The sequence below is a fragment of the Rhinatrema bivittatum genome, chromosome 3 (assembly GCF_901001135.1).
Source record: "Rhinatrema bivittatum chromosome 3, aRhiBiv1.1, whole genome shotgun sequence".
Taxonomy (NCBI): domain Eukaryota; kingdom Metazoa; phylum Chordata; class Amphibia; order Gymnophiona; family Rhinatrematidae; genus Rhinatrema; species Rhinatrema bivittatum.
This window is the reverse complement of record NC_042617.1, coordinates 43,311,150-43,338,338: the sequence shown is the minus strand read 5'-3', so window position 1 is coordinate 43,338,338 and position 27,189 is coordinate 43,311,150.

Below are 27,189 nucleotides of genomic sequence, written 5' to 3'. Positions count from 1 at the left end.
GAAGCAGTGTCATGAGGCACAAGCAGGTGGAAAGGCAGCGGAGGGAGTGCTAGGCTGTGATGTGAGGCAGAAGCCATGATGTGACAGGCAAAGTGGGTCAGAATGAGGAAGGGCCGGAGTGGGAGAGGTGGCATCAGGCCACTACAACTGCCGCACCTTTTCCCCCAGTGTCAGCCGAGAAGGGCGACGATTGTGCTGGGTCCGGTGTCGGCAGGAGGCAGAGGAAGACATCTCACCGGTGAGGGAGATCACTGCCAATGCTGGTCCTCTTGCTCTGCCAGTGAATGCCCTGTTGCGCCGTCGTGGTTTCTGTATGGAGGCATACTGCACTTGGTGTTGGAGCGCCTTGGGGAAGTCCCTGGTAGGTGAAGCTGGCTAGGCCGCAGTCCCACTGATGTCACTGATGATCTCAGCGGGGACCCGCGATTTTGGGAGGGGAAGGAGGGGCACATCAATTTAAGCCAAAATAAAGAAAACTTTACAAAATTTAATTTAACAAAGGTAGTGGTCAGGTGAGGGGACCCTGGTCACTTGAACACCACCACTTCCCCGCCTCTAAAGTTGTTTGAAAAAAAATGGAATTTGTCTTGTTAGATCCTGGCAGGATTTTGGGGTTAAAACCCCCTAAATGAATTAAAAAATCTGGGGAACCAGATGACAGCCTCAAAACCCTAAGAACCCATGCCTAACCGGCGGTCAAGAAATGGGAGTTGCAGTTTTTGGTGCAATAAAAGTAAATACCTAAAACAGCTCCAACAGAACTTTGAAGGTGACAGTGACCTAAGCACATATGATTAAATAAGAGTAATATTTCTGTTAAAAATATATATTTCAGGGGCAGGTTTAAAGCACACAGTTTAAATAATTAGCATGATGGTAGCATCCAAACACCCCTAAAGGCAGTGGTCAGCCCCTAGCTACCAAGTGAAACTACTCTAGTACCACCACGGCAACCAGTGCTGAGACCGAATCCATAACCTGGGATACCTAGCAACGGCTTCCCTGGCAACAAGTGAAGAGGCAAGTGCAGCATCACAAAGCCAGGACAAAGCACAGAAAAATATGAGAAAAGTGAGAAAGAGCCAACAAAAGGTAAAATTATGAAACAACAACTAACATTAGTATCAGAAAACCTGCATAAGAAACAGAAGCATCAGACATTATTTAAAGTGTATACCACTTAGCGCCTGGGACTATTCCCCCAGATGATGTCAGCAAGAGCAATGATCTCCAAGGATGAAAAAGCTGTGACAGTTTAGAACTGAGAACAGTAGTGTGGGGAAATTTGAGCAGAGCAGAGGCTCATCATCAAGGCCTATAAAGTTCATTGAAACACAATAATACTGGGAAGAGCAGCGGGAAGGGTAGTGTAAGAGTGTGTGAATGAATGTAATATAGCGATTAAAAGTTGCGGCGACCAGAATTGTACACAGTATTCAAGGTGCGGTCTCACCGTGGAGCGAAACAGAGGCATTATGACATTTTCCGTTTTATTAACCATTCCCTTCCTAATAATTCCTAACATTCTGTTTGCTTTTTTGACTGCTGCAGCACACTGAGCCGACGATTATAAAGTATTATCCACTATGATGCCTAGATCTTTTTCCTGGGTGGTAGCTCCTAATGTGGAACCTAACATCGTGTAACTACAGCAAGGGTTATTTTTCCCTATGTGCAACATCTTGCACTTGTCCACATTAAATTTCATCTGCCAGTAGGATGCCCAATCTTCCAGTCTTGCATGATCCTCCTGCAATTTATCACAATCTGATTGTGATTTAACTACTCTGAATAATTTTGTATCATCTGGAAATGTGATTACCTCTCTTGTTGTATTCCTTTCCATATCATTTATAAATATTTTGAAAAGCACAGATCCAAGTATAGATCCCTGAGGCACTCCACTGTTTACCCTTTTCCACTGAGAAAATTGACCATTTAATCCTACTCTCTGTTTCATGACTTTTAACCAGTTTGTAATCCACCAAAGGACATCGCCTCCTATCCCATGACATTTTAATTTTCTTAGAAGCCTCTCATGAGGGACTTTGTCAAATGCCTTCTGAAAATCCAAATACACTACATCTACCAGTTCACCTTTATCCACATGTTTATTAACCCCTTCAAAAAAAATGAAGCAGATTTGTTAGGCAAGACTTCCCTTGGGTAAATCCATGTTGACTGTGCTCCATTAAACCATGTCTATCTATATGCTCTACGATTTTGATCTTTAGAATAATTTCCACTAGTTTTCCCGGCACTGAAGTCAGGCTCACTGGTCTATAGTTATCCGGATCACCCCGGAACCCTTTTTAAATATTGAGGTTACATTGGCCACCTTCCAGTCTTCAGGTACAATGGATGATTTTAATGATAGGTTAAAAATTTTAACTAATAGATCAGAAATTTCATTTTTTAGTTCCTTTAGTACCTTAGGATGCATACCATCCGGTCCAGGTGATTTGATACTCTTTAGTTTGTCAATCTGGCCTTCTACATCTTCCCAGTTCACAGTGATTTGGTTTAGTTCGTCTGACTCATCACCCTTGAAAACCATCTCCGGAACTGGTATCTCTCCAACATCCTCATTAGTAAACACAGAAGCAAAGAATTCATTTAGTCTTTCTGCAATTGCCTTATCTTCCCTAAGAGCCCCTTTAACCCCTCGGTCATCTAATGGTCCACAGATTCCCTCACAGGTTTCTTGCTTTGGATATATTTTTTAAAGTTTTTATTATGAGTTTTTGCCTCTATGGCCAACTTCATTCTCTCGTTGCCTGTCTTATCAATGTTTTACACTTAACTTGACAATGCTTATGTTTTATCCTATTTTCTTCAGATGGATCCTTCTTCCAATTTTTGAAGGATTTTTTTGTCTAAAATAGCCTCTTTCACCTCACCTTTTTTTTTTTAATTTATTGTTTATTAGTTTTTCAATAATTAACATGGAGTTTCAAAACTTTACATCATATTTATCACATCCTTGTCTTCAAATTAAAACAAAATCTTGTATCATAATTAAACTTCGTAGGCAATGAAAAAGGAAAACAAATTTTTAAAAACTCCTATAATTATAGAGGTTACATAATTAAGGAATGTAAGGGGATCCAAGATGTTATACGGGAGCATATATCAACAAACTCAAAATATAAGGGAAGAGTTAAAGGAGAGGTGCATACATTCTTAATGCCCGAAACTCTCTAAGGTACAGCTCTCTCAGTTCCATAATTATCCAGAAAGGAATGTAATTGTAAGGGATCATGATAAACATATCGATTATTATTAATATACATCAGACATTTACAGGGATATCTTATTGTTATTTTAGCTCCCAGTTGCCTTGCTTCTTGGCACATCTCCAACATCTTTTTTCTACAAATTTGTGTACTTCTTGAAACGTCAGGATAGATTCTAATTTTTTCACCACAGAAAAGTTTTTCCCTATTACGGAGAAAGCATTTTAAGACAGAATCTCTGTCTACTGGAAAAACAAAGGTACACAATACAGTTCCCCGATACTCTAAATCTTCTTCTATGGAGGTTTCAAGGAATCCAGTCAAATCAGTGCCCATATTTAAAGACACATTAGGTTCCCCCAATGCGATTTCACTTGTTTTAGAGACAAAATATATATTTGAAATAGGTGGTATAGCTTCACTTGAGAAAAGAAGAATGTTCGTCATATATTTTTTAAACTGATCTCGCAGTGATACAAATTTTATAGAAGGAAAATTTAATATCCTGAGATTTAGACATCTCTGAGAATTTTCCAAAGATTCCAACTTTTTAGCTGTGATTGCCTCACTTTGTATTAGTTTTACTTGAACTTCTTGTATTTTAATTGCCTTTAATTCCATTTCTTTAATTTTCTTCTCATGCATATCCAGGGCAGGTTTTATTTCTTGATCTTTTTGCTGTAAGTTAGTTACAACTAAAGTCAATGTAGAGATTGCCTTCTCCGAAGTAACTAGGGCAATCCATACAGTGTCTAATGTTATTACTTGTGGTCTTGTTAGTTTGATACTGAGATCCGAGCTTACCTCCCTGCTCCGGCAAACCTCTGAAATTCTCTGGATTTCATCCGCCAGTTCCTCTCCCCCTTCGATGACAATTGCAGCGGCATTTTCACTCACTGAGCTCTGCCTCTCAATGGCGATTTTCTCCTGCTCACTCTGCTCACCTCGAGTGCCGACGCCAGCCAACACACTGACGGCCTTCGACCCGGAAACAGCCGCAGCTGCCTGCACCCCTGCCGGCCCCGTCGACCGCAGGATCCAAGCCTGTTCCGTGCTTGGACCGTAAGTAGGGGGAGAGGGGGTATCGGGCACCCCAGGACTAGGTGATGTTGAAATGTCCAATGGCGGCAGGGTGTGCTCCCCACCCGTCGCCTCCGCGGACCTCCTCTCTGGGGTCGATGTAGTTACCGCAGTAAAGAAGCCCTCGATCGTCGGCTGGGAGGGGACTGGTAAGGCTGCTGCTGCAGACTCCAGCCTTACTTTCCCCTTCCTCTTGGTATGAGGCATTTTAATTTCAAGAAAGAAAATTGTTCAATCTCGAGGAGCTACTCTTACTGCGTCCTCTCCTTAAGATGCCATCTTGGATCCCTCACCTCACCTTTTAACCATGACGGTAATTGTTTTGCCTTCCTTCCACCTTTCTTAATGCGTGGAATGCATCTGGACTGCGCCTCTAGGATTGTATTTTTAAACAATGTCCATGTTGCGGACACACCTTGGGGCTACATATTCCGTGGTAAATGCGTGTGGGAAAGCCCTGGGAAGGGTGTAGAGGCATGATTGCTTGCTCCTGTGTGAGTGTGAGCCTCTGGTCCACGAGATAACTCAGAGAGGAGCCCCAAGATACCCCAAGGATAGGAAAGCAAGTGTGAGCTTGGACACATTTCGAACTCTTGAAGAATGGAACCGGAACAGAGAACTCCTGGTCCGAAGAGCTAAGATTCAGAGTTCATAGAAGAAGGAGGATTCCTGGAACTTGGACTAGATGAGGACTCCTGGACATGGATGAAGAAGAGGTGTACTCTTGAAGATGAAGATGAAGACGAGACGAGACTCTTGGAGATGATGACGAGGAACACTCTTGGATATGAAGAAGAGACAAGGCTCATGGAGTAGAGAAGAGACGAGGCTCTTGAAGTAGAGAAGAGATGAGGCTCTTGAAGTTAGGGAGTGCTATCCCTCAAGGCACCGTACACAGCCCAAGGACTGGTTGTGGATCACCTTGTCCGCTGCGCGCCCTACACAACCCGGAGGCTGGTCGCGGAAAAGGGTGTAGTGCCTAGTGACTGGAGAAGAGTGATGGTTGTCCCACTTCACAAGAGTGGGAGCAGAGAAGAGGCTGGAAACTACAGGCCGGTTAGCATCACCTCGGTGGTGGAAAAATTAATGAAGACTGCGGAAGGAAAGGATAGTGAACTATCTACAATCTGGTGGGTTGCTTGATCAGAAGCAGCATGGATTCACCAGGGAAAGGTCCTGTCAGACGAATCTAATTGATTTCTTTGATTGGATGACTAGAGAACTGGATCAGGGAAGAGCGCTCAATGTAATTTACTTGGATTTTAGTAAAGCATAGAAGACTCATCAACAAAATGAGAAGTTTGGGAATCAGCTCCAAGGTGATGGAGTGGATTACAAATTGGTTGACGGATAGAAGACAATGGGTGATAGTAAATGGAACCTACTCTGAAGAGAGAATGTTGTTAAGTGGAGTGCCACAGGGATCGGTGTTGGGTCCAGTTCTGTTCAACATCTTTCGGAGCGAAGTTGCGGAAGGGATAGAAGGTAAAGTCTATTTGCAGATGATACTAAGATCTGCAACAGAGAGGACACACCGGAAGGATTAGAGAGAATGAGACATGATTTAAGGAAGCTGGAAGAGTAGTCGAAGATATGGCAGCTGGGATTCAGTGCCAAGAAGTGCAGAGTCATGCATCTAGGGTGTGATAATCCGAAAGAACTGTATGTGTAGGGAGTGAAGTGCTGATATGCACGGAGCAGGAGAGAGACCTTGGGGTGATAGTGTCTAAAGACCTGAAGTCGACAAAACAATGTGACATGGCGATAGTCAAAGCCAGAAGAATGCTAGGTTGCAAAGAGAGAGGAATATCTAGTAAGAAAAGGGAAGTGATAATCCCCTTCTACAGGTCCTAGGTGAGGCCTCACCTGGAGTACTGTGTTCAGTTCTGGAGACCGTATCTCAAAAGAGACAGAGACAGGATGGAGGCCGTCTAGAGAAGGGCGACCAAAATGGTGGGTGGTCTCCATCGAATGACTTATGAGTAGAAGTTGAAGAACCTGAATATGTATACCCTGGAGGAGAGGAGGTACAGGGGTGATATGATACAGACCTTCAGATACTTGAAAGGTTTTAATGATCCATGGTTGTCAACAAATCTTTTCCATTGGAAACAATTTAGTAGAACTAGGGGGTCACAATTTGAAACTCCAGGGAGGAAGACTTAGAACCAATGTCAGGAAATATTTCTTCACGGAAAGGATGATGGATGCCTGGAATGCCCTTCTGGAGGAAATGGTGAAAACTAAAACTGTGAAGGATTTCAAAGGCGCATGAGATAAACACTGTGGATCCCTAAAGGCTGGAGGATGGGAATAAATAAAAAAGCTTGGGGGCAACCTGCATAGAGCGGCAGTTACTACCTTAGGATTCTTGCTGGGCAGACTAGATGGACCATTTTGGTCTTTTTCTGCCATCATTACTATATTACTATGTATACATAGCTATTCCTTCCTCTTTTTTCATACCTTGTCATTTCTGAAAAGAGAATATCCCAATATGGTAGCCTTCCAGTCTTGATTTTTGCCAATGAACCATAATTCAGTGAATTCCATTCAAATCTTCCTGTACCATAGTAGTCTATACCTCAATGACTTTCAATATTAGCACACATGGCTTTCAAGAACATAAGAACATAAGATTTGCCATACTGGGTCAGACCAAATGTCCATCAAGACCAGTATCCTGTTTCCAACAGTGGCCAATCCAAATCACAAGTGCCTGGAAGTACCTAAGCATTAGATAAATCACTTGCTACTATTGCTTATTAATTACCGTAATAGCAGTTTATGGATTTTTCCTCTAGGAACTTACCCAACCCTTTTTTAAACCCAGTTACACTAATTGCTGTAACCACATACTCTGGCAATTATTCCAGAGCTTAACTATGCACTGAGTGAAAAACAAAATTATTTGATTTGTTTTAAATGAGCTACTTGCTAACTTCATGGAGTGCCCCCTAGTCCTTCTGTTATCTGAGAGAGTACATAATCGAGAACAATTTCACCTGGCTCTTTAAACAGGCCTACACCTGAGCATGTAAAGCCTCTTGCTGCATTAAGTTACCTGTAAACCAAGGTGATGTTCCCAACGAAACTCGGTATATAAGAATGCTTAAACAAACAAACAAACAAACAAATAAATAAATAAATTAATTAATTAATTAATTAATAATCAATGTACATTAACTTGTTCAAGACCTTTCATGATTTCATAGACTTCTATCATATTTCCCCTCAGTTGTCTCTTCTTCAAACTGAACAGCCCTAACTTCTTTAGCCTTTCCTCATAGGGCAGCCTTCCATGCCCTTTATCATTTTGGTCACATTTCTGTGCACTTTCTCCAGTGCAGCTATAACCTTTTTGAGAGGCAGTGACCAGAATTGCACACAGTATTTAAGGAGCGATACAGAGGCATTATGACATCCTCCATTTTATTTGCCATTCCCTTCCTAATTCCTAACATTCTGTTTGCTTTTTTGATTGCCACAGCACACTGAGCCGACAATTTCCATGTATTGTCCACTATGCCACTGTGTGTGTGAGAGATAGAGAGCCTACGTGTGAGCATATTATGATCACTATTGCCAAGCGGTCCCACCACATTACCTCTCTCACCAAATCCTGGGTTTCACTAAGAATTAGATGTAAAATTGCTCCTTCTCTCATTGGTTCCTGTACCAATTGTGTGATAAAACTGTCTTTTATTCCATCCAGGAACTTTATCTCGCTAGCATGCCCTGATGTTTTACTTACCTAGTCAATATTGGGGTAATTGAAATCTCCCTTTATTACTGGACTACCAGTTTGGTTAGCTTCCCTAATTTCTTTTAGCATTTCACTGTCCATCTCACCAATTTGGCCAGGTGGACGGTAGTATACTCCTATCACTATACTCTTCCCCAACACACAAGGGATTTTTACCTATAAAGATTTGTTTATCCTGTTGGACTCTATGCCATCCAGGACATAAAGCACCACCCCACCACCAAGATGCTCCTTTCTGTCAATGCAATATAATTTGTATCCCAGTATAGCACTATCCTATTGGTTATCTTCTTTCCACCATGTCTCTGAGATGCTAATTAAGTCTATGTCATCATTCACTGCTATATACTTTAATTCTCCCATCTTACTTCTTAGACTTTCCAAATTATTTTATTATTACATTTTGCCTCCCTCTCTCTATTCATCTGCTTTGTTAACTGAAACAGAAATCAAATAGTTAACATCAGTTGGTACATCAGGTATTGAGCAGATGTTTGGATGCAGAATGGATGCCCTGCGCAGAGTTCCATATAGTTATTGATGACTGCGTTGATCTGCTGCCTCAGACAAATGGTTATAAAATATGTACTCTTCCAATTTAGTGTTATTATGCAACAAAGCCCAAATGGAATCATTAAGAAGAAGCCTTGGGTTCTACGTTCATCCCTGGAAACACGAAGTAAGCAGTGTCAGTATCTGAAGATTACTGGGATTAAATATTTACATAGAATTTACAATGTGCTCCATCACAAAGCATTGTTACAAATATTACTCTTACAGGCATATCTATTAACCAGACAAAAGATCAACCTAGGAAGCAGCTCTGTATGGAGCTGCATGTGCTACACGGCCTTGCTGCCAGGGCTTAAGGAATGAGCCAACAGGGCACTCTCCTGAGGTGCCAACCAACAGGCTGCTCAATTACTAATGGGGGGTGCCAGATTACTAATCTGCCTTGGGTGCCAACATGTCTCAGTCCATCTCTGCTTGCTGCAGAGTGCATAAGGTGAAAACAAGGAAACTTTAGAGGCTGTATGCAATGTCTTTCTGATGAGATCCTCAGAGGAATGTGCAGGAAAGTCATAAAGAGTAGGATCAGCTGAGAAGAAAAAATATATAGCTTCCCCCCAAATGAGTTTTTAATTTTAATATCAAAATAGAATGCTGCAAAATAGAGCATATAGTGGAACAAAAGATGGCATATTTTAATTTTGATGTCAGCTTATAATAAATCTGCCTGATCAAGTAGCTAGCATGAGGTATGATGCCATGGGCTGAAATTAAACAGATGCTGCGATAAGAAAAAAAAAAATTTTTATTTCTATCCTGGTGAGAGATCTTCTGGAGACCAATTATTGAGAGAAGGCAGTGGCATTCTGTTGCACAATGACCAGAATCAGCATGGCCAAACAGAAATACAGCGAAAGACCCCCCAAAGTGCATTCAGTTAGCAATTAATAATAAAAACATATGTATCACACAATAAAATATGAAATTAGGACAGAATACTAGCCTGAGGACATATTCTGAGGTAAAGGTTATTCTTCATGATTTATAAGGGTTTTAAAAGAAGCCTGCTGCATGCCACAAGAGAGATGAAGTCGTCCCTGTCCCCCAAAAGCCTTACACGGCTTTGCCTGCGCTTTCATAATGCTTGCTTTTTTCTGTTGTTCAGTGTAAGGTGGAACGGCTATTGGCCAGATTGATCATGGGAAGTAATCTGCCGTAGGTAACCTTGTTTAATGATATGTTGCTGGACTCAGCACCTTGCTGAGGCTGTGATTCTTCACCGGCTGGGCCCTGCATGATGGATCACAGTGGGAGGCTGATGGCGCAATCACTCACTGGCAGCCACTGACACCTGCACCAGCCCGACACCTGTCCCCTCTGGATATCTCAGCCAGCCCGCGGGGAGACACAACAAGCCCACAAAACACTAAGGCAAAAAAAGTTTCTCTCTTTCTGCCTCGCAACTTCCTTTCTAGGACGTTGCTTTGTCCTCTCACGTTGCCACTGTCGGGTGCAGCCCTCATTTTCTGAAGCTTTGTCCCTACACCTCTCTAGTGTATACAGTTTCAGGAAACCAAGACGCCAACAAAATTCCTTAGCTTTTGTATTTCAGACAGATTAATGGCAAGATGTAGACTTACAGCTGAAATCAGCAAATACTGTATGTACAATAATTGACAAATCTGTAGCAAATGTATAACTAAACAGGCAGAATTTTCACAAAATGAATAGGGTTTGACTTACCCAAATTTAGGTCTTCCCAAAGTATACAACCACAAATTATTAACTGAGTTTAGTAAATATGAATAATCGTATCCTAGGTTAAAGAACAACATGTGACTCACAGGAAAAGTTGTGTGAAACCACTTTCTACACCTTCATTTTTAAACTGGCCTTCTCTCAAAATCACAAAGGCTATCATTGGCCTCATTATAGTATGCATGATGCCATTATCACTTTCCCAATATCTCATTCCATGTTCCTGATATCATCCACATCAGGAATTTAGTGAGGGAAGGAAAATGAGCATGCACTTGCTATGATGTTAGCTCAAACCAAGAATATATACGAACATAAGAAATGCCATGCTTAGTCTAACCAAGGTCCATCAAGCCTGACAGTGGCCAGTCCCAGATACAAGTAATTGGCAGATCTCAGGAAGTAGACCTATTTCTTGTTACTCTCTCCCAGGTGTAATTTTTATTTTATTTATTTATTTCAAATTTTTATATACCGGCATTCGAGACAGCAGTCACATCATGCTGGTTCACATAAAACAGGGGTAATAAAAGGGTAAAAAAATAATAATAAAAATAATAGAGTTTAAAAGAAAAAAAATTAATTACTTGTTGGCAGGAAGGCTGGCTGTGGTGCTAAGCTCCCTTCAGTTGTAGAGCCATTTTTTTTAACTTTATCCCTTAGACGTTTGCAGGATGACTGTAGTGGGCCTTGACTGTACTGAAAGGGCAATGCTTTGGGCAATGTTTTTGTTATGCCATAGAGGATAGCGACTGGCTGCAGAGCAGCCGCCGGAGTGGTATTGACTCCCGTAGTGCTGGGAAGAGGCAGGGCATATGATGGGTTCCTCCCAGTCATGCCAGTAAGACAGGCTGCCACAGGTTACTATAACTTTGCAGCCCTAAAACACCAATACACCACCTATTAGGTAAACAGAACAAGCCAAGCTACCTAAAAATATCCGTAAAATAAAAAATACCTGTACTTAAAAATATCGTAGAAGAGCTTTTAAAACTACATAGGCCTTTTCTTCAGATGTCAGATAAGAGACATTCATATCTAAAACAGGTCCTATATTGCCCCATGGCTCATGTACAGTATTTTGGGATAATACTAACATAGCTCCAATAAAAGCTATCGCAGCCTGACAAGAATACAGTTTACCCCAAGAGACAATTCTGCCATTTCAAAACAACACTAACTCTCAGGTCTCAAACATCAACCACCCTACCCAGGAAGGAGCAGCACTGCAATTATTACATCAATAAAATATTTAAAGACAGCAGACCTATTAAATAACATCCAGCAACCTAAAACTAATAGGGATAAAAAAAATATCCTCTGCTCTCCATACCTGGGAACTTTTCATTTCTGGTCACCCTGGGGAAGTGATTGGGGTTGGGGGAAAGAGGTTATTCAAAATGTATCCTTTTTCTCTTCCCCATACATACACTAATACGTGTTCATTCTCTTTCACACACATACAGAGACGCTCTCTCATACTCAGTGGCTCTTTCTTCACACACACACAGACACACACATGCACGCACTCTCTCCCACTCATTGGATCTCTGTCTCACACACACATACACACAGTCACCCTCTCACATTCAGTGTATCTCTCTCTCCCTCACATGCATAAGGGCACGCTCTAACATTCAGAGGCTTTTTCTCCCTCACACACACACACATACTCAGGCACTCTCTCACATTCAGTAACTCTCTGCACAAATATACACAGACACATGCCCTCTCTCACACTCAATGGCTTTCTCTTACTCTCAGTGACTCTTTCTCCTTCACACAGACACAAACACGCTCACATTTAGTGGCTCTCTCTACACACACAGAGACAGACACAGGCATACTCTCACATTTAGTGGCTTACTCACTTTCTCACACACACACACACACACACACTGTCTCTTTCACTCACTCAGGCTCAGGGCCTCCAGGTTCTCTTCTCTGTCTTTTCATCGTGCCGCCGGGTCACGGGTCCTCTCTTTTTCAGCTGCAGCAGTATGGGCTCCTCAGCAGCCTGCCATAACTTGTCTTTAGCCGCCAACAGGATGAGCTCCGCTGTCAGTCGCAAGGTCTCCTCTCTTCTTCAGTTGCCACAGGATCACATGTTTTTTGTGGCATGGACTGTAGCAGGAGTTGCGTTGATGCAATGTCATCTCCTGCTGCTGTGGGACTGATCTCGTGAAAGGAGCTGCGTGACTGACCCCACAGCAGGAGGAGATGATGTTCACTTAAGTGCAACTCCTGCTGCCAGCTGTAGGTGAATGAAGTGGATTGTGCAGTTGAATGCAGTATAAGCTCAGGCAGGAGTTTTTGCTTATCCCTGCCCGACTTGGAAAAAAACGCACACAAAAAATCACAAGTAAATAAAAGTTAGAGCCAGGGATCCTTTGAAGGCCCTGACCGCACGCCACTGAAAACTACAGTGTTTTTAGTGACTACAAAAAGTGGGGGAAAATAGTTTAAAATGCCCCAAATAATATAAAAATCAAGTAGAGAACACATATTTAGAGATTGGGAACCTCTAATGGAGCTTTTGATCAGAATAAAAATATAAAGGGACATAGTTTGACTTCCATTAACATCGCCACATTTTTGTGGTAAAAATGAGCATAGGGAAGGCTAAAATTTACAAACTACATCAAACATATTAATGTTTGATTAACATGTTATGAGGGAAAACCATTTTAAAATCTACTTTAATGTTAAAACTGATTCCAATCCAGACAATGTTTCTGATCCGGTCGGGGTTTTCAGTTATGCCAAGCATAGTTTTAGCCTTGGCTTGGCAAGATCCCAAACAGATTAAAGTTCCTAGTGAAGCTGTTTCCATAGCAACCTGGCTGCCTTGTGATGGAGCTGACAGAAAAGCATAGTGAAGCAGCTGGCATGGTAACACTGAAAAAGTGCTGTGACTGTTCTCCCCTGCGGATTCTTAAGAATCTCTTTATAAAAGCTATGACAGTAACTTTTAAATAGCCGCGCAGGCGCACAAGTATGCACATATGCCGGCTCATGCTAATGGACGTGGCTTTTTTTATAAGAGACGTGCATATATGCTCACATGATATAAAACAGGCGGTACGCGCGTACGTGTCCGCACAATTTTATATGGATGCACGCACGTGTGCACAAATGCTGCCTCTACCGAATAAGTGGGGGGGATTTTGGTACATACGTGCGTTGACGCAATTACCAGGTTCCCCAGTCCATTCCCAGTTCGCCCAGTTAAAGGATAGAATCTGAAGTCGGCGAAATAATGTGACAATATGATAGCTAAAGCCAGAAGAATGCTGGGCTGCATAGAGAGAGGAATATTGAGTAAGAAAATGGAAGTGATTATCCCCTTGTACAGGTCCTTGGTAAGGCCTCACTTGGACAACTGTGTTCAGTTCTGGAGACCGAGACAGAGACAAGATGGAGGCGGTCCAGAGAAGGGCGACCAAAAAGATGGATGGTCTTCATTGAATGGCTTATGAGGAGAGATTGAAGAATCTAAATATGTGCACCCTGGAGGAAAGGAGGAGCAGAGGTGATATGATCCAAAGACGACAAACCTTTTCCATCGGAAAAAAATCAGCAGAACCAGGGGTCACGATTTGAAGCTCCAGGGAGGAAGACTCAGAACCAATGTCAGGAAGTATTTCTTCACGGAGAGGGTGGTGGATGCCTGGAATGCCCTACCGGAGGAAGTGGTGAAGACCAAAACTGTGAAGGATTTCAAAGGGGCGTGGGATAAACACTGTGGCTCCATAAAGTCTAGAGGATGTGAATGAAGAGAAGAGGCATGGGGGTGGCTTGCGGGAATGATGGCTACTACCTGGAGATTAATATCCTTATTCAATAAACATACACACGGTTAATGCCACACCAACATTGCTCTATGCTTCAACGGCAAGAGGAAATGTGGAAAAAAGGATTTGCATCCACAAAAAAGCAGGGGAGTAGCTTGCTTGTTACAGCGGTTACTACCCCAAACCAAGTAAGCCTGATACTTCACTTTCAATGCATATCAGTATAGCTCTCTGCTTCAACGGCAGGGGGAATGAAGAAAATATGGTTTATATTCAGATAACAACCAACAAGGACTGAATTACATAGTCTGGGTAAACAAATAAGCATGGGTGTAGATTGCTTGTTACGGCGGTTACCTCCCAGAATCAATTAAGCCTGATACTTCACTTAGAATACATATCCAGCGCAGCTCACTGCTTCAATGGCAGGGGGATGAAGAAAAGAGGGTTTATATTCAGACAACCAACAAGGACTGAATTGCACAGGCTGGGTAAACAAACGTGGGAGTAGCTTGCTTATTACGGCGGATACTACCCCTAAACAATTAGCTAGATGCTTCACTTAGATGCAGCACCATCACTGCTATCTATATCGATGGCGGGGGTGGAAGGGAAATAGAACCAAAAAGTTACTTATAAGGGCCAAGAGTAACAGATAAGTATGAAAAAAATAAGTGTGAAAGCTTACTGGGCAGTTTGGTCTTCTTCTGCCGTCATTTATATGTTTCTATGTTTCTATATTTCCTAACCCCCTTAGCTAATAAGCCTCCCTTTTAGCCCAAGCCCTTAAAACCCTGCTAACCTCTTTAGTTCTTTTTGTTTCAGGGCTTACATGCCATCCATAGTAGAAGTAAAGTTACACAGTTAAGGGACTCTGACCAATGCTTGTGCGCATATATACTTACGTGCAGATTTCATTGAGAAATCCAGGAATGACCATGCCCCACCCAGACCATGCCCACACCCCACCCCTTTTTTGCAAAAAAATCTTTTGTGAGCATGCCAGGAGACAATCACATGCTTGTGCACTTTCTAAAATCCCTGTGGCGTGCACCGGCCCGACTTCTGCGTTTATCTTCCAGCTTTGGCGCGAGTAGGGCTTTTAAAATTCACCTTTAAGCTTGGAGTAACTAAAAACCCAGACCAGATCAGAAAAATTGTCCGGATTAGAATCAATATTTTAAAAAATAATGTAGTCAGAAGTTCTTTCTATTCATTATCACCCGCAACGGGGGGTATTAACATATTTAGACCGTCATAATCTTATTTACAGTATCCCTCAGAGGCTATTTTACCTCATGACATCAGAAGGAGCAAGGATTTTGAAGTAGAAAATTGTCTTACAGTTACAGAATCTTAGAAGAGAGACAGTTGACATTGAACGGAGCAGAGGGGTTTCACTGTTTCTCTTTCATAGAGACTGCTCTTGTGCTTTTATTTCACTTAAAAGACAGAGGGAATGGCAATATGCAGTACATTTAAGATTGTGTGAATGTGAATTGTTGAGCCTTATATGTCATGTTATGAGGAAAGTTATGAGGTAAGGCCGAGAGTAGCCTTTGAGCTACTGGTAAACATGTGCTCTTTATTCAGTTTAAGTAGGAAATTGACATGAAAGAGTGGCGATCTGGGAAAATTGCTGTAATACACAGTGAATGTGCTGCAGTATCCAAACTCTGTTGGCTTCCCTTTTTCAAAAGTACTCAGCAATAGTTAATTGAGTAAAGCTGTGTTAGAGTACTATAATAGTTGCACAGCGAAATAAGAACAAAAGTACTGAGAATTCATTTAGCACATTATTAGACTCAGCACATAAATCAAATTTATAACATAACTTTAGGGATCATTATCCTTAGAGAAAAGAAATAAAACAAAATGCTTTTCCTACAGAAATGTGTGTACTGTAGAAAAGAAAGGTGAGAGTATAGACAATGCTAACTCTATTTAATATAATAATACCTTGAAGTTGCTAAATATGGGAAAATTCTAAGTGGTATTAGAGAGAAGCAATGTCACAAACAATTGTCAATGGTAATAATAATAAAATACAAACACCAGAGAGTAATATGCAATACGGCTGAGAGACAAAGAAGGAGTGGAATATTTCTCTCATATGATATCCCTCAGAAGATCATAGACCAGGAAAACAATGATTATCTGTCAAAGTCAAAGTTCACTTAATCGTCAAGGACGCACTAAGACTACATAATAGTACACTGGAAGATTCACAGGAGATAGTTTAGGTAGCGAACACCTATCATTTTAATTCAAGAATAGGAGAAAGAATCATCCAAAAAAGCAGAGAGACAGCACAGGGCTCCCTAGCCTCACAAGATATGCACACTACCAGCGCTAGCTATTTGTGCTTTCAAATGACGGTGGGGAGTCAAACCAGTGCAAGCAAGCTGCTCCCCAGCCGCATGTCCATTGTGAGAGCGGCACATGAGGTCATTTGCAAAGGAGTTACACGCTTAAATATAAACATACTATCGTAGCAATTTTCAAAAGCCCATTTACACACATAAAGGTGAATTTTCAACAGCAGTGGGGAAAAGGGGAATTGGATTCAGGCAGCAATCAACCAGGGCCCTGACTTTTAATGATTTGGGGAACAAATGAGCATGGGGGTAACTTGCTGATTCAGCTTTTACTACCCTTAATCACTAAGGGGTAGATTGTAAAACCTACGTGCGGGCGTCCATGTGCGCGCAGGTGCACGATCAGGCCCACACCAGTTCCCTCCCAGTCCGCTCCAATTAAGGACTGGGAGGGAACTTTCCTATCCCTCTTCCTATGCTGCCTCCCTTTTGCCCGTTCCTCCCCAACTCCTAAAACCCCTTTACCTACCTTTTTATTTTAAATTCTGAAGCTGACTTATCTGAATAGATGGAGTAAGTTCCACCACTTTCCCGGTCGACCCCCGCCCCGCCCCTGGCCCACCCCTTTCAAGGAGCCTGGCACTTCCGCATGTACCGGGGGATACACGTGTGGCTGGGCCATTTTTAAAATTTGGGCTACTGTGCGCACATTTCAGAACTTCTCAAAAAGGGGTGAGGTGCGAGTGTGGTCTGGCGTTTTGGGACTTTCACCAGAAATTTGCGCATTGATACTGATGTGATCTGGTACACACCGAGCCCCCCCCCTGCCATATTACCTTACTTCTGCTATGAATGGCGTTTAAATCCAAAAAATAAAAAATAAGCCATTTCGGAGGGGTTTAAAGGGTCTGGGGTAACTGGTAAAACAGGCAATGTTGTCGGCATGAATAAGGGGTAAAGCTAGCGCGTTGAAAACGCGCGTCCAAACCCGGGCTAACGGAGCGCTCCACTGTACTGTATCGGCCCGATAGAAAGGGAATGATATTGGAACTAGGAAACTGACCTACTTGCTCAGCACAGTAAAAACCTAGAACTGAAATGGTGCCTATGGAGCAGGCATTTGTAAATATTTTTCAATGTAAATAAAAATCAGACCAATTAGAACTGCAATTATTTCTGCTAATAGCTCCAGCAATCAAATTTGCCACAGAAAGGAATTGGGTCACCCTTTCATTTAATTACCTTTACTTACAGTGTATTGTGTCACCTGATTGACCACTTTCTAAAGAAACCTTAGGCCATCAGGAATTGAACCCCTGGACAAATGGTTATCAATGTGTATATCAGAGGCATATCTATTTTAGCTGGGACAGCTTTCAAGGAAGTCACATTATACCTCCTGGGCTTTCTATACAGGCTTTCCTTTAGTGCAATCCATTATACCATTTTCTATAGCCTACATAGATACAAAATACTACTGGTGTGCAGAGTAAATAATTTTTTGTTTTGGTTCATTCATTCATTTTGTAGGACATCTCTATTCATTTCACTAGTTTCAAATATCAGGAAATATTTTTTCACGGAGAGGGTGGAGGATGCCTGGAATGCTCTTCTGGAGGAGGTGGTGAATATGAAAACAGTGAAAGAATTCAAAGGGGCATGGGATAAACACTGTGGACGCATAAAGGCTAGAGCATGGAAATAAAGAAACGAGTGCATGGGGGTAACTTGCTGGTGTGTGGTTACTACCCTTAACCAAAGAGCCTTCATACTGTTGATGCAACTCCATCAGGGCTCTCTGTTTAAAGGGCAGGGGAAAAGGGGAATGAGATCAAAATGGCAACCAACAAGGGCCCTGACTTTTACAGTCTGGGAAAACAAACATTGGGGTAACTTGCTGGTGAGGCAATTACTACCCTTAACCAATAAGCCTACATACTGTTAATGCAACTCCATCATTGCTCTCTGCTTCAATGGCAAAGAGTTACAGGGAATAGGATTCAGACAGTAACCAACAAGGGCCCTGACATATATGGTCTGAGAAACTGATAAGCATGAGGGTATCCTGCACAGCACGACAGATACTACCATAAGCTTGCTGGAAAGACTGAATGGACCATTTGGTCCTTTTCTGCCATTATTTATATGTTTCAATTTTAAAAAAAGAAATTTTTCTTATATTTGTTTTCTTCATTCACTCTTTTGCCATTATAATAAACGGGGGAAAAAATGCAGCCTATTTTGGGCTCCTAAATTGGGATTTCATCAGAAGGGTGATGGCATGCCAACGCATCAAAACTATGTTAACGTGGCACCAAAAGTGGCATAAAAAGCCCAAGGACCCACAATGGGGCAAACTGGTATCAGCAATACCAGGAGCTCTCCAAAACACTATGAAAAGGAGAAAAACAGCAGTAAGACTGGCCAGATCACCCCAAGGATTCAAAAGTGGGGAAAGGGCACCAACAGAGGCATGAATCCCCCCAGGTTTTATGAGATGGGCAAAGTGGCACTAAGTGTGACATGAATAGCTCAAGGCAACATGAGGGGGAGAGAAAGAACCACAAGATGCAGACAATCACCCAAGGCAGTGATAGATGATGAAAGCAAGTGAAAGAGTGGCATGAAGACCCCAAAGTATCATGAGAGGCCCAAAGCAGCCACCCAGAGTGGCAAGAAAACACCAAGGCTCCAAATGATAGGCAAAGGGCACTGTGAGGATGATTGAGCGATATCTTGTGGGCTGGAGCAGGAACCGCGCTGATTCCAACCTTTTCTCATGCCAATCCAACTTTTATTAACATAAGCAGAAAATAATTCTAACATTAACTGCCTGCCTTTGCAGTATACTTCCAACACAACTTCTCAGAGAGGGTCAGGTGCTCCTATGCCTGGAGATGTGGGGGCTTCTTGATCCCCACTGGGCTGTCGCAGGTAAATTTTATAAGGAGCGCGCGTGCACCCATCAACGCGCGTATTGAGCACGTGAGCAAAAATACGCTTGATTTTATATCATGCATGCAAGTACACGCGAACTCACAAGTGACCATGGAGAGAGAGAGAGAGATTTGCTTTTAAAATCTGCCTGTTAATCTTATTCCCCTCCCAGTAGGGTCCCACCCACAGTGCTCTCTCTGTGGGATTTAAGGTAGACCAGGCTAAGTGCCTGGTCCCGCACAGGTTAAAGAGGGGAAGTAAGGTCACTCTATCACAGCACTGGCAGGGATAAGCCAGAAGAAATGCCTGTCATTTCTGAAGGAGCTGGTTGTTTGGGTTGGAGTTGGTCTTCACTGGAGGTTAAGATGCTACAGACTACTAGAGCCACCAAAGGCTCTTTAGCCACGCTCTGTTTACTGTCCTGTGATTCAAGGAATCCAGAAAATGATTCTTCTTCTGCCTCCTTTTATCTTCTATGTTTTAACTTATGGCTTAAACTAAGGATCTCTAGTGGAGACCTAGGGGTCTCTACAGGAAACAGAAAAGTTCTGGCTAAATTTAGATGAGGATCCTATAGAACACAATAGAAAAACAGAATGGCTACCCAGCATACAAAAAGAACATGGAAAAGACAAACATCATATCAACTGAATGGCCTGAAACAACAACAAAGGAGCTAGAATCCAAACTGGAAGAGTCCTGGCCTTGATGGATGGTCCAACTCTTGGTTCAAATATTTAACACTCTCTACCAAGACTTGTCTTGTCTGTTAATGAATCTACTGAGAAGTCTAATTAACACCTTGGGCTATGGATTTAGCCTTTATGCTAGAGATACTAATAGTCCATAGATAACATTGCACCTACCATTTGTAGATGACTTGAAGCTTTCCAGCTTCCGAGATCATCATTTAGTGGAACAATTCTGAGTAATGAATAGTTTTTCAGATGACCTGGAACTGGAAAGAAGAAGCGATGTAAGTACTGCGATCATTAGACCCGCCCCCCCATGATGTCACTAACATCGGACAGTTAAGACAGCTTCAACCCCAGGCATCGCGTATGGGAAGCCAGATAACATCAAGGGGCACCCTGCAGCGCTTCTCACCCCACAGTCATGGGAGGGGAAGTGAAGGAAACAGCTTGATCTTCACCTGGAACTGGAAAGAAGCAGCGATGTAAGTGCTGTGATCATTAGACCCGCCCACCCCATGACGTCACTAACATCGGACAGTTAAGACAGCCTCAACACCAGGCGTCGCGTGTGGGAAGCCAGATAACATCAAGGGGCACCCTGCAGCGCTTCTCACCCCACATGGGAGGGGAAGTGAAGGAAACAGCTTGATCTTCACCTGGAACTGGAAAGAAGCAGCGATGTAAGTGCTGTGATCATTAGACCCGCCCCCCCCATGACGTCACTAACATTGGACAGTTAAGACAGCCTCAACACCAGGCGTCGCTCGCCGGGCGTTGCGCGCCGAAGGGGCGTGACAAAGGGGCTCTCCCCTTTGTGCACCCCTTCGTGCAAACCTTTGTGTATATGTAAAAATTTATATTTATGTTTCCTTTGTTAACTAAGCTGTTTCATTGTATTCGACTAAGGAATTTTTTCCTGCTTTTTCTGTTTCACTGTAAACCGGCATGATTTGCATTTAATGCAAGAATGTCGGTATATAAAAGTTAAAAATAAATAAATAAATGACATTTGGCCAGAATAAATGTTCTAAGATTAACCTAAAAACATAAAGATATGCCATACTGGGTCAGACCAAGGTCCATCAAGCCCAGTATCCTGTTTCCAACAGTGGCCAATCCAGGCCATAAGAACCTGGCAAGAACCTAAACATTAGATAAATCACACGCTACTATTGCTTATTAATTACTGATTTAGCAGTTTATGGATTTTTCCTCTAGGAACTTATCCAAACCTTTTTTAAACCCAATTACACTAACTTGTAACCACATGCTCTGGCAATGAATTCCAGAGCTTAACTATGTACTGAGTGAAAAAAAAAATATTTGATTTGTTTTAAATGAGCTACTTGCTAACTTCATGGAGTGCCCCTGGTCCTTCTATTATCTGAGAGAGTAAATAATCGATGTACATTAACTTGTTCAAGTCCTTTCATGATTTTGTAGACTTTTATCATATCCCCCCTCAGTCATCTCTTCTCCAGACTGAACAGCCCTAACTTCTTTAGCCTTTCCTCATAGGGCAGCCTTCCATGCCCTTTATCATTTTGGTTGCCCTTCTGTGCAATTTCTCCAGTGCAGCTATATCCTTTTTGAGATGTGGTGACCAGAATTGCACACAGTATTTAAGGAGCTATACAGAGGCATTATGACATCCTCCATTTTTTCCGTCAATAAGCAGAGCATTTAGCCATGCAGTGCGGGTGATGTCATCCGTGATGTCACGAGGCAGAGCTTACTCTCTTAGCTCGAAGAGCTTTGAAGTGCACATGCACCGGCATTCCCACGCTCCTCGAGCCATCTCCTCAGTTTTTAGTTTTCCGCAGTACTTCATGGACGGATTTTTTTGTACTCTCTCGAACTCTTCAGAAAACTATAACAAAAAAAAAAAAGAAGAAAAGAAGATCGACATGCTAAAGAGCCCAGGATTCAAATATTGCTCCTGTGGAAAAATCATGTCGGTGATCAATGGACATAATTACTGTTATTTATGTCTTGGTCTCAACCACGACCAGGCCGCATGTGATTGGGGCAGGATGTCCCAGCGGGCTAGATGCCAACTGGTGAAGAAAATGAAGAGGCTGAGGCACTCCTCATCGTATGCCCCCTCTCCTGCTGACAAATGATCAACCAAGTCCTTTCCGGGTAAGAAGAAACCCAGGTCCGAGGCTCCACGACGCGCACATTTGGCTTTAGAAAGCCATGCACTGAAGGCTGCGTCGGCATCCACGCCTCGTGCATTGAGCACCGCGCCGAGTACAATGCATATGATGCATGCATCGTCAGACCCTGCATCGCTCCATTCCATCTTGCCTCGGATGATGCCACCGACGCATACATCGGTACCATTAAAAGCGTCAATCCCTACAACACGCTCCGACGCACCCAAGGACAAAACAACGCACCTGACACATAAAACCAAAAAATCTTCTCAACATTATCCAGAGAGACAAATTTCAAAAAGAAAACCGGATGATACACCATGTAAGTCTTCTTCGAAGATGAGACACATAGTGCCACCATCTGGAGCACCCTCTTCTTCAAGACCCACCACAGGCCTCCGGCACAGCGGCCATTTGCAGCTGTGCCGGGGGATTGTGTGCCAGGGGTGTTTAGGATAGGGTTAGGGGAAGGGTGGGAAGATTAGTTTAGGGGGAAGGGAAGTTTCCCCTGATTTCGGAGCGGCCTGGGAGGGAACAGGGAAAACTGCAGGCATCGGTGCATGCAAGATGCACTAGTGTGCACCCCCTTGCGCGCGCCGACCTCTGATTTTATAACATGCGCACGCATGTTATAAAATTGGGCGTACATGTATGCTTGCCGGGTAGTGCGAACACATGTATGCCCACACATAGCTTTGAAAATCTACCCCATAGCTGCTATCAAGCGTATTAACAGCATCAACAGATCCAAATTCTCAAAAAGTGCTGAAGTATAAAAGTAAACAACTAAAATTGGTCTTAGTCCTTAAACCTGGATAATTATTTCAACAAACAAAGGAATGAGGAAGAATTTACTAGCACATTAGGGTAAGAAGCAACAGAAATTTTAAAGAGAAAAAACTCTTTAAAGAATCATACTAGTAAACAAGGAAAAACAATTGTCAAAATCACAAATATATATATATAGTGGGAAACATAGAAAGTTACTACTGCAACCTCATATTAATCAAAACTTGGCACACAAATGGCTAAGGAGATGTGAATTTAAACCTAAATATGAAAATTTGATAATAACTAGGGATGTGCAGGTAACTATTTTTCATGTTTGTTCATTTTATTCATATTTTTTTTCTAGAATTTTTTTTTTTCATTTTTCTTTATTTTGGAAAAATAGTGTAATGGTACAAGCACCAGGCCCAGGTTGTAGTAGCAGCATTCCATGATCCAGGCTGAAGATTAACATTCACTTTTCAAGGTACCAGGAGAGAGGCCGTGGAGAGAAAATTTTGTGTGCATTAAGGTGAACAGGAGAGGGGGAGAGGCTGATCCCAGACCCCTTAAATCTTTTGCAAATTAAATCCAGTGGGAGGGATTTCAGAAATTGAAGGCTTAGACTAGCAGTGCCAATGAGTTAGAGCTTGGGTTGGGGGACAGCGAGCTGCTTTTATTTTTATTTATTTATTTATTTATTTATTTATTTTTAGATTTTTATATACCGGTGTTCCTATATGAAATAAAGATCACATCGGTTTACATTGAAAAAGAACATGAAAATTGCCAAAAGGCATTACATAGAACAAGGTTATGAAACTTGGAACAGTGTACATAAGTTCAAAATTTAACAATAACGTTGTAACATTGATGACCAAAAGATAAAGGAGAAAAAAAAAAAAAGACTTAAACAATTAAGTTGACAGGTCTTATTGAGCATAAAAATTATAACGTATAAGTGAGAAAGTCTCAAGTGTCCTGCAGCAAGAGATTAGATACCGAAGTAGGTAGTGGTATGGAAAATGGGGGTTTGTGAAGAAGATATGTTCTTGCTGGTTGGAGGGGAAAAAATGATGATATAGTTGGTTACATAATAAAAACATAATATTTTTAAAGCTGTGCAACTTAGCCAGCTATATTCTTTCAAATTTAGCCAATTAAGGATAAAGTTATCCGGGAATACGTTCTCAGATAACTTTAAACCTGCTCTCTGCCACATCTGGAGATAGCTGAGTAACCTATTTGGATAACTCCAAACAACGGAGCTAGCCAGTTAATTTATTCAGCTAACTCATCCCCAATCTGGAATGCCCCCAACGCGCCTCTTACTTTTTCAGCTAAATCTTGGCTGGTTAATGATTTATCCAGTTAAATGTTACAAGAAATATTCAAAACTCACCATTTAACTGGATGACATGTGAGTTATCCAGCTAAATGCTTTTGAATATTGGCCACAATATATCAAAAGTGTAGTGCCAAAATGTGTACGGATCCTTGAACTTTAAAAGATGTGTTGATCAATATAATAGGTGCCAAGCGACATCAATCTTTAATAAGTACACTTTTGATATATTGTGGTTTTTCTTCACCTTCATTTATGCTGCTTGGATATTGGCCTACCTGTATTTAAAGCTAATAAGTTCAAAATACTCACATAAACCAAATTTTTAAAAAATCCACACATTTGGTAATTATGAATATATATTTTAAACATAAACAAATAGATGTTTCCGTCCACACAATAATTGGCAGTTTTAAAAAAATTTGATTTTTAAAATAAGTTTTTACAGTGACTTCACCTCCTCCTCCTTCTGCTATGGAACTTACTTATTTATCCAGCTCCAGCTCCTGACTCATTGGTAGGCTTGAGTGGTACTTTTGCTGACAGTTTTGGCGTAGTCTCTGAGCTATTGCCTGCATGTCTGTTTCATATGACTCAATCTAACTGAGCTGGAAACAAGAAGTTGCCCAGCCAAAACAACAACAAAAAAAAAAAAAAAAAGAAAGAAAGATACAAATACATTCCTATAAAAAAAAAAGAGAGAAAGAGGACAGACTTCAATCTGGGAGAAAACATTTCCTCATTCCTGTAAATGATTTACTGTGTGAAAGTGCAATGTAACCTATCATCTGACTTTCAGTACAATATGTGCATCCATTGTATTTGTAACTCAGGCATAGAATTTGACAGGTGTGAATGTTCTGTTAAATAAGAAATGCCACATTTATGTAGCTCTGCATGCAAGTAGAAGTAATATCTTTTTTTTTTCATTTATTGAATTTTTTAAAAACATTTATAACATCAAGAATAAACTTGAAACAGGAAAACCATGTCACAAACTTACAAATGAAAGAAAAAAAGGTGAAAAATGTAAAAAGGAAATAATTTTCCATGTATATTAGACCACAGTATGGAGAAGATCCAATCAAAATAATCATAGCAATAGAAAACATAGGATCATTATTCATACTCTAAGAGAATGCTGTAAAGTAGGGATGAACATTTATTTGAAATTAATGAGACAAATGCAATGAATGAGAACATTTTTGTTGCATTTGTAGAACACCAAAACAAATGGAAAGTATCTATGAATGTAAACAAAAATATGTATTTCATTTATGTTTCCCATTCAAGTCTATGGCCAACTGAAAAGTGCTTCAGTGAGACTGGTAACTATAGCAACCAACCATTGCCGATAGCCTTTGCCCTCACTATGTCACAGGGCCCAACCAATGGCACTGGTAGCCCCTGTGACATAGTGAGGGCAAAGGCTATCGGCGCCATTTTGAATACTGGCAGCCGACGGCCCGAGTGCAGGAGATCGCTCCTGGACCCCCACTGGACCACCAGGGAGTTTTGGTAAGTCTTGGGGGGGTCAGGAGGGTGAAGGATTGTAGTTAATTGAATTTTAGCCAGGAAACAAATAAGAATGAATGCATTAACATATCAGGGGCCCCCCTTGCTGAATGCAACGTATCTGCCCTCCGACGAATATGAATTCCGAATGCATCTGCACATCCCTAAGAGGCATTGCTTTCTGTCTGATCACTGGGGCAAGATAGTGGACATGAGATACAGAAACAGTGAACACTAATTTTTTGTATTTCTCTGACATTGCACAATGCACTGCACTGGTTATCTACAGAGAAAGTGCAGTGAAGAAAAGCACAGCCTTGCCACCTTTTTAGTTTATTCTCTAACATTTTTTTATGTATGAAAAAAGAGTCAGTCAGCAGTGCACATATGTATTCTGTAGATATGTGAGAGAAACATTGTTGTACTCACTGTGAGGGATAGCTCTAGAAAGGCCGAGATTGAATTTGTGCCATTGGCAAGGTGGGGCAAAGACAGGGGCAGCAGAAGTGCAACACCCAAAACCATCAGTATGCTCCTCCATGATTACTGTTTTTGAGGTTATAGAAGCAGTATTTTCAAAAACTGATTCTGAGGAAGAATCATGATTTAAATTCCCTGAATCATAAAATATCGAAGAGCTACTAGCTAAAGAGAATTTGCAGGTCTCATCAGTAGGGTCTTAGCCTCCAATGAGGAGGTGGCGGAGTTAGATCATACTGATGGTATTTAGAGCAACCCCCAGAAAAAGCAGGCAGTGCAAGTAGAGAGTGAGAGAAATGCCCCTGTCCTTTTTCATCATGGTGCACCCTTAACTTCAACTCCAGTGCTAGCAGCAACAACCCCAAAGAATGCAGAGAGGAGATCACAAAAGACAACTGTTGCATGAAAACACTGTAAAGTGAGGAAGGACCTGTGTTTTGCTCAATATATTCACTGAAGCTAGTCATCAGTTGAGGGACAGTACTGAAGCATCTGATAAATACTGGTATGCAGCATCACTTACAGAAACACCACCTGCTAGCATTGGGACTAGGGGACTGACTGTACTGGCTAGGAGACCCCTCTGCTATTCAAAACAGAAGCTGAAACAAAAGGTTTGAAAAGTGGAAGATTTTTCCCCAAGCTAACCACATAACTTCTTCCATCATTCAGGTGGCTGTCATGTGTCTGCAGCAGCAAACTACCATAGAAGAAATGGGATGGTGTTCTGCATCACTGTACTGCATCACTGTACCACTGTACCCTCCTACACTTCAATGACTTCCGTAAGGTACTCCAATCCACTATTTTCTCAAAAATTGATTACTG